Source organism: Alligator sinensis, unplaced genomic scaffold (genome assembly GCF_000455745.1).
Source record: "Alligator sinensis unplaced genomic scaffold, ASM45574v1 scaffold93_2, whole genome shotgun sequence".
In the NCBI taxonomy this organism is placed as follows: Eukaryota; Metazoa; Chordata; order Crocodylia; family Alligatoridae; genus Alligator; species Alligator sinensis.
The window spans coordinates 1209454-1223308 of record NW_005841854.1 but is presented as its reverse complement, the minus strand read 5'-3'; the positions used below and the strand labels follow the sequence as shown (position 1 = coordinate 1223308).

Sequence of the window (13855 nt, the reverse complement as noted above, 5' to 3'; positions counted from 1 at the left end):
TCCTGCTGAGATTCATAGCGTCTGCATTTAGGTGACAGCCCAAACTTTGCTGTTCTCTGACACATCGAGGAATCTAGTAGTGCCCCAAAATGACCTATTTGTGGTCACTGTCCTACTGCAAGGCCTGCATACCAGAGAGGGCTGTGGGGTAAAGAAATTGTTGTGGTCATTTTCAGTTTCACTGCAGGGAATTTAGCTACTTCTTACCCTCTTCCGGGAGAACCAGGATAACTTTGTTTCTGTCTAATACTGTCACCTTTCAGTAGGCCATGAAGAATGAGTGTGGTCATTGCATTTCTCAATGGACAGTTTCCCATATAACAAAAACATCCCCCCCTTTCCATCAGTAACAGCAGGATATATATCCTTCTTGGCAATCTCAGGGAAGATGCTAAAAGTTGATGGCTCCACTCCTCAGTTCCCCCAATTACTCTTTATATCAGGCTTTAGGCACCCAGGGGTGTTCCTATTCTCTAGATAGACAGAGATGTCAATGGCCAGTGTCTTTCACCTAGCATCTTTTAATGAGCAGAAGAATTTACCTGTATGAAGGATGTTTTTTAAAATTATTACATGGAGATCATTAAAAAAAAAGATTGCTTCCCCATGCCCTTCTTGAGTAGTTCTCCCCAGCCCTCATGCTCTCTCATTGTCCTCTGAAAGGCTTTACACTGAAAGATTTCTAGTCTTTCCAAAGTGCAATGTGATGTGTCATTATAGGTGTATGTAATGGAGTATGCTTTAAAGAGACAGCATTGCAGAATCAGAGCAGACACATGGCTGACTTTGCAATGCATTAGATCTGACACAATGTGGAACAAAGCACTAGCATCAGATTCATGCCTGTCTCCTCAGAATATGGTAGTATTTTCTCTTCTTGCCAAATGATCATTTTGCTGTAATCATCACGTGATAATCCCAGAACCTAATGGAGCTATAGTAGCTTCTTGTGCACCCATAATGAATGTGAAAATCAGTCTTTCATGGGTGCGACATTGAATTTCCTCTATGAATGTGCCTCAGCTTTGCTCTTCTTGATAGGTATTCAAGAGTCTTTTTCTTTAATTTATTTTTCCTTAGAGGCAAAGTGGTTTCTCAATGGACAAGGTGGTTATAAAATCCTGACAGGAAACACAGCAATGTTTTTGGGAGGAGTGACTGCTAACCATAAGGAAGAGCTCAGTTCCAGCTCATGTGTAGAGTTTGCAGTGTCAGAGTTGCATTGGTCTCCAAGACCCATTGCCACTAGATGGCAATGCGGCTCTCTCAGACATGGGACCCCTTTCTCCTGTAAAATTCTCTTTTTTTTCTGTATTTATCTCCACCAAACTGATGATTCCACCCACCACCCTGTCAGGAGAACAGAACAAAATCATTTCATAGAACATTACAGCTGTGGTGCTTTTTCTTTTTCTTTTTTTTTCTACTCTTTTTTTTTTTTTTTTTTTTGCATTTCTTTGTCCCGCAGCAGGGTGCAGAGGTTTAGAAACCTTTCTTAATCGCTCTGCCTCTAAAAACAGAGAAAACACTGCCTCTTGGGAGCAATTAGCTGTGAGAAAAGCTTTTCTCAAACAATTGCCAGGAAATATTGTCTTGACCGATATTCCTGATGTAACGCTGTCATTCTCGGCACTGTTATTCTAAGACATTTGACTGCAAAAAAGCAGCAGGGTACAGAGCTGTAATGTGCAATCTGCAGTTTACCTCCTACCTTACCTTTTTATATCCATTTGCTTTCAGGTCCCCCGTTCTTCCCCCCCCCCAATAGCTAGGGGGAGCTATCAAGAATTATCAGCAACTGTATTAGTGAATCAGGCAAGGATTAAGCCTATGCTTGAATTTAAGGTTGTGCCTCCACTCTTCAGATCCCTAATGAAAACTTTATGGCCAGGAGGTCCAAATAGAGAGTCATCGTGGTCCTTTATTGCTGTAAAGCTAGCAATCCCAGAATACATGAGTCTGGAGCTGGTGCAGCCTGCCCTTGCCTGGGAGTTGGCGCCTGATCCTGCAGGCCCTTCTCCTCCTGGAGAACTATCTAGCTATTGACTTAAAAGGGTGTAAGCGGTTGCAGTGAGGCAGTAAGTTACCACTAATAAGAGCCAGGTTAAGCAATGGCTGGAAACTACTGACACACATGTGCATGTACACATCCACACACACAAAACAATATTTGTTTTAATTGCAAGACACAAATTTTGTCTCTCTCTGCGAGTATTGCTTAAAGTCATGGAGGTATAAGAAATAAGCCACGCTCTCTGGGACAGGGTGTTAACTGAGGCACCTTTTGGAAGACAGACAGCAGTGTAATCCTTTCATTCAACCCTGTCTGCAGCTGCTTTTTATAAACTTGGCATAAATATGTACTCAGTGAGGCCAGGCCTGCGTATCTGGAAAATATTTTCCACAATCTAAAAAAACAGAAGATTGGAAAAAGAGCCCAGAAATTGTGCATAACATGGAATGGCCTTGCTTGTGGTTTTTTTCCATGATTTCCTCAGCTCATTTTTCTGCTGCCAATTTTAGAAGCCCATAAGTCATACTTGTTAAGCTTTCTCAGTTAAAATGTAACTCTCAGAACAAAAGTCGTTATGATATGTTGCAGCCAAATAATTGTTGCAGAGCCTCTGACTTGAGAAAAGCTACCTTGCCTTGGCCAACTTGCCTATCTGTAAGTCCTCCCAGCCCAGGGCAGAGAGTGCCAGCGGGCACATTAGCAACCCAAAGCCCAGTCATGCAGCCTTTGCAGATGAAGTGCCATTGTTGACTTCATTGAGAGCTCTTCCTCAGATCTGCTAACATAGCCAAAGCCTCAGTGTGTGCAGTGGTGCATGCTGTCGTTTTAGGAGTGCAGCCCCATCTCTCAAAAATGCCTCAAGCAGAAAGAGAAGCAGCGGAGGGGATGCCAGGAGGCTGAATAGGACCCAATGGGGCCTTAGCAGCCAAGCTCTTAGAAGCAGCTGTAAGTAGGCACTGTTGCCTGCAGGGTGAAGTAGCATGGGAGTGAGAGGAAGATGAGTTACCAAGAGGAAAAGTTGAATTTGCCGGAGGGTTTGAATAAAGGGCATCTTTCCTGAGACGGTTTCAAACACTGAATCACCATGGAAGCATTTGAAAGCCAGAAGCAATATTTTGGTCAGTTTGCCCCTCTTTTATAGGGGGAGTCTGCCTACCCTGCTCCCCGAATGGACTTGTCTCACAGCTCCTACAGCCCAATCTCTTTCCTCCCTCAGAACAACTCCCCAGGAGGTGTCAGAGATGGAGTTACTCTAAATTTACCCTCGGGTAACTGAGAGCAGAACTTGGCTCCCTGTCTGTCATCACTGCCAAGAGTCCGGAGGCAGCCAGTATTGTCCTGAGGTTAGTGCGCGGCTCCGGGGCGGACTGTCCCAGTCAGCGTTCCTGAACTCTGGCACCTGCTTTCTCAGGCGTTTTTTTTTTTTTCTTGGAAAGGAAATGCTGGTCTCTAGCCACCAGGGGCCACTGCGTTGTGCAGGGAAAAAGCTGCCAACTGTCCACTTTCCAGAACCATCTCGGCTTCAGCTGATCCCTTTGCTGCAGGGGGCCGAGCAAAAGCTGGGAGGGGAGCAGGGAGTCGCCGGATGCCTCCTGGCCAGCACAACTTTGCACCCCCAGCGCCACCCTGCAGTCTCAGTTGTGCCCCGTGGCACTGTTTTTCCCCCATAAATGTTGGCAGCTACGGACCTGAATCTGCTCTGGCTTTTCCTGGCAACCGTCAGGGGCAACCCAGGCAGTGCAGCCACTCCAGTATAAAACAGATTTGAGAGCTCCCCGAGTGCCCCTTGTTCTGTCCAAGAGAAGCATCATTTTGAAACCTGTGTGGTCTTGCTGGACAGGGAGGGAACAAACCAAATGGAAATCAGCTGGATTATCAGAATATTTTCTGACAGAAATGGCAGTTTCAAAAGCTAGCTCCCCTGACTGCCATTTCTTAGTGCCATGACGTCCCAGGTGGCAATGGTGACTAAGGTAACCTTGGCTGGGCAGGGCCGCTCACCCACCATGCTAAGGCTAGCAGGCAGCTGGAGACGCTTGCGGAGACAGGGTTTTCTCAGACACATTCGCTCTCCTTGTGTACATATATGGAAAGGCCAGGTGTTTGGCACCCAGATAGTCTGTCCTGACTCAACGAGGTAGCAAAATTACCTGGCAAAAAAAAAAAAAAGGATAAAAGAAGAAAAGGTTTTGTTCTTGTCCCACGTGAATGCGGCTCTGACACACCACTCAAGGCATGCTTTGCTGGTGTAACAATCTTGTAATTAATAATGATGTCTGTTCATTCAAGCCATCTGTTCTTCACGTTAATGGAGGGAGGTGCGGTGGGGGGGGGGCTTAGTTGAATTCTGGTGGATTGTCACCTGTAAGTTAATGTGACAGATTTCTTTTTTAATCAAATCTCTCTGTATGAACTGCAATCCAAGGCTCAGTTGGGCTCCTAAACTCTGGCTTTGTTGCAGAGAGAGATTCTTTCATATTGATTGTTGCTTTGTATGCAGTTCAGGCTCTGACTTGTAGAAAATCTGGGCCAGAAGAGATATCATTAGGTATTTATGGGGGTTTGGTTGGCTCAGCAGTCAGTTTTTCCATTGTCATGCCGTGACAGTAGTGCATTACATACACCCTCAGGAGACATCCTTCTGCTTCCACAATAATAAAGGACTTTTTTTTTCTTTTTCTGACTCATCTTCAATTTAAAAAACCCAGTAAATATAATTAGTAACAGGCAGACATACTGTACACAGCCCTCACAGCCTACTGGGATTGTTTTCCTTAAGCGACATGCTGGTTTCTCACTTAAATGTCCTGAAGGTTTCCTCTGATTGAATTCATGGATTCTGTTTAGACGTTTTAACACAGCCTGGTGTTTGGGACCGGTACTATAGGCAGAGGAGCCATTTTTATTTTGAACTGAGATAGTGGCTAGGTTAAAAAGTCAGGGATTGTCTTCCGCATGTCTTCTTATGCAGACTCGCACGCCTGAGCGCTCCTTCCCTCTGGCATCAGGAAGGCAGCTCCCAGCTCAGTTCTCCTCAGCTGCCTGCAGTCCCGCAGAGCTCTGCAGCCCCTCTCCTCTGTTTTACCTATACGCTGCTTTTTTTGTACTACCCCAGTTTGCAAGGCTGCTGATGTAGCTCTTGACGCGAGACAGAGCCTCAGAGCTACTTTACCTTACTGCAGTTCATAATGGACCCAAGGGGTCATATGAGTGATAGATGAAATGCATGCTGGCCGCAGCCCCACTAGGGTGGCCATCATAGCGGACAGTCCGGTTGTCGCCTGTCCTCTATTGATACGAAACCCTGGCGCCCTTTTTCTCTGGAAGAGAAAAATAGAGGACATAAAGGCGTTGGGTTTCGTATCAATAGAGGTCAGAGTAGCAGAAAACCGGACTGTCCTCTATGATGGCCACCCTAAACTCCACCCTGACAATCCCGTGCTGCTACTGAGGTGGATTGAAGCATGGGCGATGCAGAGCTGACTCTGCTCTTTGTCACCTGGGGATTCCCTGATGCCTCCTGAGTCATTCACCCTCTAGAAGAAGGCTGCGTCATGCCCTCCCCCACAGCTCTGTGCCACGGCAGCAACCCAAGGAGGCTGTAACATGGGCCAGATCTGGCCTTTTGGTTCCAAATTTCAGGGAAGAAAGCCGAGCCCAGTATTTAAATGCATACAAAAGGGACAGCTCCTGCATCTTTATTGATGTGTTTAAATTCATGAGTCAGAGTGGGTAGTACTGGTATGTTTGCAGTAACCTGCTCTTCTCAGAAGGTGCCTTTTATGTTTTGCTCTCCTTAGTAGTGTGTGAAATTCTTGATCCACCCTCACGTGTGGGCCCTGCTTGAATATCCCCAGGTAACCAGGTGTACTTACCGCAAGCTGAGGAGTAGGCTGGGTCTCAACCTCCCTCTTGCAAAAAAGAAAAGTCTCACTGAGTTGGACTCAAGTGGGAGGAGTAGAGAGCAAGCTTTCAACTGAAAGCACCAAGGCGCTGGCAACAAGCCACAGGGCTGTACCAGATGCTATACCAAGGAAAATGTGATGATGTGGGTGTGGTGGTGGTTCAGTATCCGTAACGAGTATCTCAAGGTGCACTTGTGCAGAGTTTACTAATAACACCATTAGGCATGTTAAGCAAGTAAGTAGCAACTCCCAAGACACCACAAATGGAGGGACATTTTTAAAAGCCTGATAGGTGGCATGAAAAGGTGAATGAGCTGTGTGGTGAGGACTGCAGGGGCCAAAAAGACGGGGGACTAAAACCAAGATAGTAGGGACAAATTCTCCTGGAAAGGTGGTAAGGTAGTTTTTGAATGTGCATTGACCTCTGTGTAATCTCATTATGGTGCACAGAGTAGGCCTCAATATATACTCTCACTTTGAGTATAATCTCTAGACCACGGGTGGGCAAAATGGGGGATCCAGCTAGTGGCTGGACTCCATTTCCCAGCAGCCCCTGCCCGTGTTGCTGCAGCCAGTTTCCATGGAGACCCCAGCAGTAGCAGGGCTGTGACAGCATGGGGGGCCCAGCAGCACTGGAAGGGCACATGGCTGGATGGGAGCTGCTGTGAGGCCAGGGCTGGGATCTTGCAGTGGTGACAGTATGGTCTGGAGCGGGAACAGAGCCGCAATTCCCTGCCTCCACCCCCCTGCCTGGGGCATGCAGACAGCAGATCGCAGCTCTGCCTTGGCCACTACTGCCAGATACCGGCCCAGGAGGAGCTCCCTGCCTAGCCACTCACCCTGCCACCATTCCTGGGGCTAGTCTCCATGGAAACCCTGGCCCCACGCTGTCCTAACCCCCTGCTGCTGGGGTCTCCATGGAAACCAGCCTCGGCACTGCAGGCAGGGGATGCTGGGAAATGGAGTCCGCTGCAAGTCAAATCTGGCCCATGGGCCAGACTTTGCTTGCCCCTGCTCTAGATACTGGATGCCGGATCTTGGAGAAAGTTCAGATCATCTCTAATTCACAGACCAGACATCACTATTTCTGAAAATGAGGGATCTGCTTCTTGGAGGTGTGAGGGACAAACATGAGGGGATACTGAGGGAATATAAAGAGATTCAGGCCTTAAATGCACATGGCTGAGTTAGGATGGGACATGAGGGTTTAGAGAAAAATGGTTCAATTTTCCTGAAGCAAGGCTTAATTAGCTTTCAAAATTTTGGAAAATGCTCCACTGAAAAGTTAAGAAGTGTCTCTCTTTCTTGTAACAGGGGTGTAGGTTGTAGCCGTGCTGGTCTAAGGACATAGGCAGACAAGTTTCTTTGGGCGAATCTGATATCTTTTATTAGACCAACTTAAATAGTTGGAAAACAATTATTAAGCAAGCTTTTGGGTTCAGAAACCCTTCATCAGGCTGAAGAAGTTTCAGCAGTTGGTGTGTGCTCTTCCTGGATGGAATGAAACGTAAAGAAGCCAGCGGCTGGGCTGGTATGCATACAAGGCAGGTAGTCAGTGAAAACGTAGATTGAGGAGTCAATGGTGAGACACAGGCGGGGGGGGAAGGAGGGGTGGGGACAGACGGGGGATGAATAGCGGAGAGATACCTGGGGAGTCAAATGTCAGGCAGGTTATAATGTGACATAAATCCAATGTCTGTATTTAGTCCATGATTTTTAGTGTCCAGGAGGCTGATGAAGTGGAGCTCATAGGCTCGTCTCTGGGAAGTGTTGTATACGTTTCCTTTGAGGATCAGGACTGAGATTGGAGAGAGGGCGGTGTTCTTGTGAGAAATGTGCCCCCACAGGTAGTTGGGTATTTCTGTCTTTGATAGATTTCTGGTGTGTGTTCATTGTGGTGCGCAGTTGTTGTTTGGTCTCTCCTATGTATTTTCCATCAGGGCATTTGGTGCATTGGATGAGATATATAACATTTCTGGAGGTGCAGCTGTAAGATCCAGGGATGCTGATGGCTCTGTTGTGGGGTGTAGTAATAGTGGGGGTGGTGGAGATGTGTTGGCAGGCTTTGCATTTCTTGTCATGGCACGGTCTGGATCCTTTTGGTGTGTTCTGGGCTTAAGGAAGTTTGCTTCTGGTGATGAGGTTGGCGAGGTTTGGTGCTTGTTTGAAGGCTAGGATGGGTGGCTCTGGGAAGATCTTTTTAAGAATAGGGTCTCTTTCTAGTATGAGTTGCAATTGTTTGAGGATTTTCCATACAGGTTCAAGGGAGCGGTGATATGTCATAACCAGCGGTGTGCGATTTGTGTGTGTGTGGGGGGGGGGGTTCTGTACTGCAGCGGTTCTTCATGTGGTATCCGGGTGGCTCTTTCAAACGTGCGATCTCTCTCTCTGGAGGAGTGTCCTTGTTGGGTGAAAGCCTTTTTAAGATTGGTGAGGTGGCAATCCCGGGTGTTCTCTTCAGTGCAGATTCGGTGGTATCTGAGGGCTTGGCTGTATATCATAGCTTTTTTGGTGTGTTTAGGGTGATTGTTGGTTCTGTGCAGATATGCATGTTGGTCTGTGGGTTTCTTGTATACTGTGGTCTGTATTTTATCATTCTGGATATTGATCATCATGTCTAAAAAGGAGATGTTGATGCTGGAGTATTCTAGAGAAAGTTGGATGGAGGGATGGTGATTGTTGAATTTCTGATGGAACTGAATCAGAGATTGTAGGTTTTCAGTCCAAATGATGAAGATGTCATTGATATATCTTAAGTATAACAAGGGTTTGATGGTGCAGTTCTTGAGGAAGTCTTCTTCCAGGTGGCTCTTTTCATGAGTTGGTCTAATAAAAGATATCAGATTCACCCAAAGAACCTTGTTTGTCTCTTTCTTGTAGTAGTATATATAGCTCGACTTAATGAGTTATGTGATAGGCAGATGAATAATTCCACCCCTAGGATTATCCAAGTTTCCTGCATTGGTAACTGGTCCCAAAATGTACCACTGTCCTGTGTTGCAATCTCAATAGAGGCTGAGCAATTTTACATGGAGAGCTAAATTGTAGGAATGTTAACTTGAACCCACTGTCAGACCTGGCAGCACAATTAATTTTCTATGGGATGGAGAGAACCCCTCTAATTCTCATGGCAAATGGTGGATGCTCTCTATGTTCTAATAATTCCTTAGGTAGATGGATTGCCCAGCTGAAAATCAGGTGTCAGGCAGTGCTTGACCTCATGTCACCACAGCTATGTTTTTGGACTGTGACTGGATGGCTCGGGCAATTAATCAGTGACATATGTTGAAACCTGTTCTAAATTGCCCCCAAAGGATCTAGAAAAATCAGCTGTTCAGTGGACCTTGTAAAACAAATTTATCCTGGAACTTTTAGATAGACTGTAAAATTATTATGGCCCAAAAGAAGATATGGCCTTCATGCAGGATTCATTGCAGAGTGCTTCTGGTACCATTTTGAATCATGTTTATGAAGAGGTTTGTAAAGTGAGCTGATGACCTGCCTAGTTCCCACTGGAGAGACTTCCAGGTTAAGAGGACTCCTCCACAACTGTGTGGAACCTTAGCAGAACAGCCTGGGATAGAATAGACCATGAAAGCTGGCCTTCTCTTTCATTTGTGGAGGTGACCACTCCAGGTCAGGGCTGAGGCAAAGGGATGTGGGGAAGTTTGCTGTGCTGCTGCTCCAGTTGGGCCTGTTCTGTTGGGAAGGAAAGACATTGGGTTTCAGGGCTGCCCACCTAATCCCTTCTTCACACAATAGGTTCACATGAAAAAGAACTGGGACAAGACCATTTTCTAAAACTTGATGCAGTGGTCTTTTTTTGTAGAAAAAGAGCTAGATATTGTCAGTAATTATAGGTACCGTCTAGGCTTCAAGGACCCTGGTGGCGTTATTCCATATTTACACTGGTAAATATGGAGTAACGCCACCAGGGTCCTTGAAGCCTGTTTTAACTTGGTGTAAGTGAAAGTGGAATCAGGCTCAGGGAATTCTGTTCTGGAAATATAAATCATTTTGTTTTCTCAGGGGTTCTGCAGGGAGAAGATTACCCCTTGTGCATCCAGAATGGGGGGAGGGAGGGAGGTATTGCTGATGCTTTAGCACACTGGTGAAATCTTCTCATGTGCCATGGATATCTGCCACTCGTTCCATTTCTCTCATGTTCACAACCATTTTGGCAAATTGCTAGTGTCAACACACACCCAAAATGCAGTTGCTATAAACTTTTAGTGTCTAGAGCTCAGCTTCCATGTTATTAAAATGTACAAAGTACCCTTCAGACAGAAGAAATGGGATCAGTAAGAGGAAACTGTGCTTCATTTAGACAACGTGTATTACAGCATTGTGCTTGGCTAGGTTCTGCAATTTGCTCTCTGCAGGCCTATAGTACATCATGGCTTTCAGTGTTCAGCCCAGTGTGGCATCAATAACTTCATTCTTCCAGGAAGGTCAGAGTCACATTCACTCTGTTCCTCCTCCTCCCTTTCTCTCCAATATCACACTAGTAGGAGAACAGGACCATTTAGAAGCAAAATGACTTGAGTGCAGAGCCTAATCTTACTGAGAAACCAGGATCTTTACCATGCCTCTCCCTCCAACAGCAAACCTAGTAATAAAAGGGCAGCTGCGCATCCACCCAAATCAACATTTTGTGTAGTTTAGAGACCCTGATATTTTGAAATGTCCAGCCTGTCCTGAAAAACTTCAGGTGCTCCCAATCAATGACAGCTGCAAGCAAACCAGTACCCCACAGGACTGAGTCCCCAGATGGCTTTTTCCCTTTGGCCCTACGGTCTTCTTTTGGTTGTTGGGACATTGTCATTGCCTGCACTGCAAACAGGGTGTGAGGTGACTGCATATTTATACTCACCCAAGGAGGGCAGATTAGAATGAATGAATGAATGGATGGATGAATGAGCTATAAAAAGCATGGGTACAGACTTAATTGTGTTCAGTTAAGGGCTGCATGGTATCACTGGGTCAGTCCCATGGCACTTGTACACTTTTCGTAGTAGGGCGTGGGGTCGAATTCATTGTTCCTGGATACTACACCATTTTCAGGGACTGTTTTCTGGTGAGGAATCCTGAGTAATATATGCCAGTGTTTTTAACAGCCCATCTGTGCACCAGTCACAAATGAGATTTTGTATGCAGTTAGAGGGGCCTTACCTGGTTATGAGTAAGATGGCACAGTTTGTGCTCACACAGAAGAACTTCAGTCATTACAGCCATGCTGGCAAGTCCACATGGGTCATGGGTCTGTTGGTTCATTCTGGGAAGATTTCAACAGCTACCTCCTGGGGCCTTAGCAGTAGGTAGTGTGCCTGGAGGTGGTGTGCAGAGTGGCAGCCTGTGGAGCAATATGCTCTGGGAAGCTCTGCCACACAAGCAGTTGGACAACTGGCCAAACCAGTTACACAGGCAGCAAGAAACTAGTTTACTGAACCAGTCATGGGAAGACATCTCTATGCCAGCCTAGGCCTCTGGCAGGGGTGAAGCAACCTTATCTTCTGCAGCTACCAAGAGAGGATTAGCTACGTGCTGTGCAGATATCAGTCATTTATTGAGCCAGTTGTGCCAGCTGTGTTACAAACTGGATTACAAATCATCACATGGGCAAGGCTTAGGTTCACACATTTAAGCCCTGTTGTCACAAGGTTGCTAGTGTCTTTAGCTGGGGCTGGTATACAAACATCTGCTACACTGGAGCATCATATTTTAACCATGATGACTATGCAGCTGTATTATATCGTGGGTGTATTTTAACAAGCTACTTCCTATCTTTGCAGGGGAAGGACAGTGGCCCTCATTCTGCTTTACCTGTGGCAAGTTAAATGGTATATTGATGTCTTATGGGCATTATGCCTGGTAGCTGTGTGTGAGTGTTGTTCCCAAAGTTTTTAAGAACAGGCTAGACAAGCAGTTGTTTAGGATGGTTTAGTCAGGGATGATTCTGCTTGAGCAAAGGAATGGACTAGATGACCTCTGAGGTCCTTTCCTGCCCTGTTTTTCTATGATTTTATAAGGTCCTTTGGAATTTTTCCTTGGAATTGAGCTGGATTAAGTTCTGCTATAACAGTTCAGAAGTTCAGCTCTGGCCTCTGCAGGGGCAGCTAAATGCTAAGTAACTTCATTGATGCCAAAGGAGTTCCTCCATGTTTGCACCAGGGGAAAGAAGATTGGAGTCTGGCTTTAGGGATGCTGTGGGCTCATTAACACAATTAAGTCCCATGGCACATGGATAGTCTCCTGAAAAGAGGGCTTGTCTTCCCAATGTTGTTATCTTGAGGTATAGCTCAAATCAATCATGACTCCCATTCAAACACCAAATCTCTGGCTTGAGGTAAGTGGTGCCTTAAACTCAAGCTAGCCAGCTTGTCTGGAGAAGGAGTGGGTGCTGAAGCTTCAGTACTGTTGACACTCAAGTAATAATACAAAGATGAATGCAGCAATGTGAATTTCCACAGCTGGTTGGATGCTAATTCGGATGCTCTTTATAGCTGAGAGGTTGTCTTGCATTGTGACTTCTCTCACCTGCCAGCTGGTGGAGTAATTCAAGTTAAGGTTGTGTTGGAGTAATGTTGTAGCCATGATGGTCCAGGAATTGAGAGAGAGGTGAGAACTGTTACAGGTGATCTGTTTTGGTCCAAGAAAAGATAGGACCCACAAAACCCAAACAAGGTTTGGGTTAAGCAAGGGACCCAAAAAAGGTCCCTTGCTTAATTTCAAGTTTATGAATCTGAGTCAATTGTTGCAGTGGAGACAATCATGGAGAAGCAGATATATTAAACTGCCTCATTGCTCAAACCAGATTGGGTGGGGTTCATTAGCTCCAGTATTGACAATAAACATGTGGATAACACTTCTCATCATTTCTGATAGTGAGAGGAAGAGGGCCTAGTAGCAAGCTAGTATCAGGGAAAAACTTTGATATAAATTCATATTTTATTTATTATTGGATATTATTTGGGTGTGTGTATACTGCACTGAGATGTAAATGAGGAGACTCAGCCCTTTCAGTGGACAGCCCAGTCCTTTATGACATCTGACTGTACAAATTTATTGTACTTATCTGAATGCCATCTTTTATGTTGAGGAGGTTACATTAGAAAACCCTACTGCACAAAACAGTTCTGTGCAAAGGAAGGGTCTGATTTCAGGAGAATGTTCTTCCTGAATGGAACTGGTGGTTGGTCACTAAAACTAGGTGCCGCTTTTAAAGATTCCTACTTGCAGCAGTCATCCAGGGAGTAACAGATCTTTCCTATGAGTGTGAATGAATTTCCCCTTTGTTTGCATTGACCTTTGGGTTTATAAATCAGACTGGAAGCACCTGAGAAATTACTTCCAAAGGCAGGAAGTAATTTTGCACGAAGTGCTACTTGGCTTGTAGGAGTGTCAGGTGGAACCAGTTATAACTTGACTGACTTGGCACTATGATGTCTAATAAAACATGCTCTGCCTTTCCAAGCTGGAAATTACACTGTGGCAGATATGTCTCAACCAGGAAGCTCACTGTTCCACCTGTGTGAGCTTCTTCAGGTATGATCAAATGTCATTGTACTGAGAGATTCCACAAAGCATATGTCTGAGCTTATTATTAGATCTTAATGAGTTTTAATTCACTCATAGCTGTTATATCAGAGAGCAGTGGCAATTATGGAAGTGCTAAACAACTGTATTATTTAATAATGAAAGAGGAGGATCTTCAGTGGATCTTCTCCCATTCTGACCTGGACAAGAGCAGGGCCCCCACCCAAACACAGGGAAGGCCTGTGAACTCCTCACCCTCCTTTAACAGAAACCAGCCCCCTTTCCTAGCCCCTTTGCTTTAAGGTTGTCATCAGGTTCTCTCCTATTCAGCATTGACTCTGGAGCTCACAGAAAGTCAGGAGAGAGAAGAGCGTGTCCCTACTCCACCCTCTTTGCCAGG

General features: G+C 45.6%; 1 long non-coding RNA gene across 1 annotated transcript in view; it reads left to right on the top strand.

Annotated features, from left to right (window-relative positions):
• The first annotated feature begins 2907 nt into the window (after nucleotides 1-2907).
• Nucleotides 2908-13855, top strand: part of LOC112551623 — a 37155-nt gene continuing 26207 nt past the window's right edge. The window contains exons 1-2 of the long non-coding RNA XR_003095923.1: nucleotides 2908-3132; nucleotides 3209-3357. This is a non-coding gene — a long non-coding RNA (uncharacterized LOC112551623). The remainder of the gene's footprint in view (nucleotides 3133-3208; nucleotides 3358-13855) is intronic.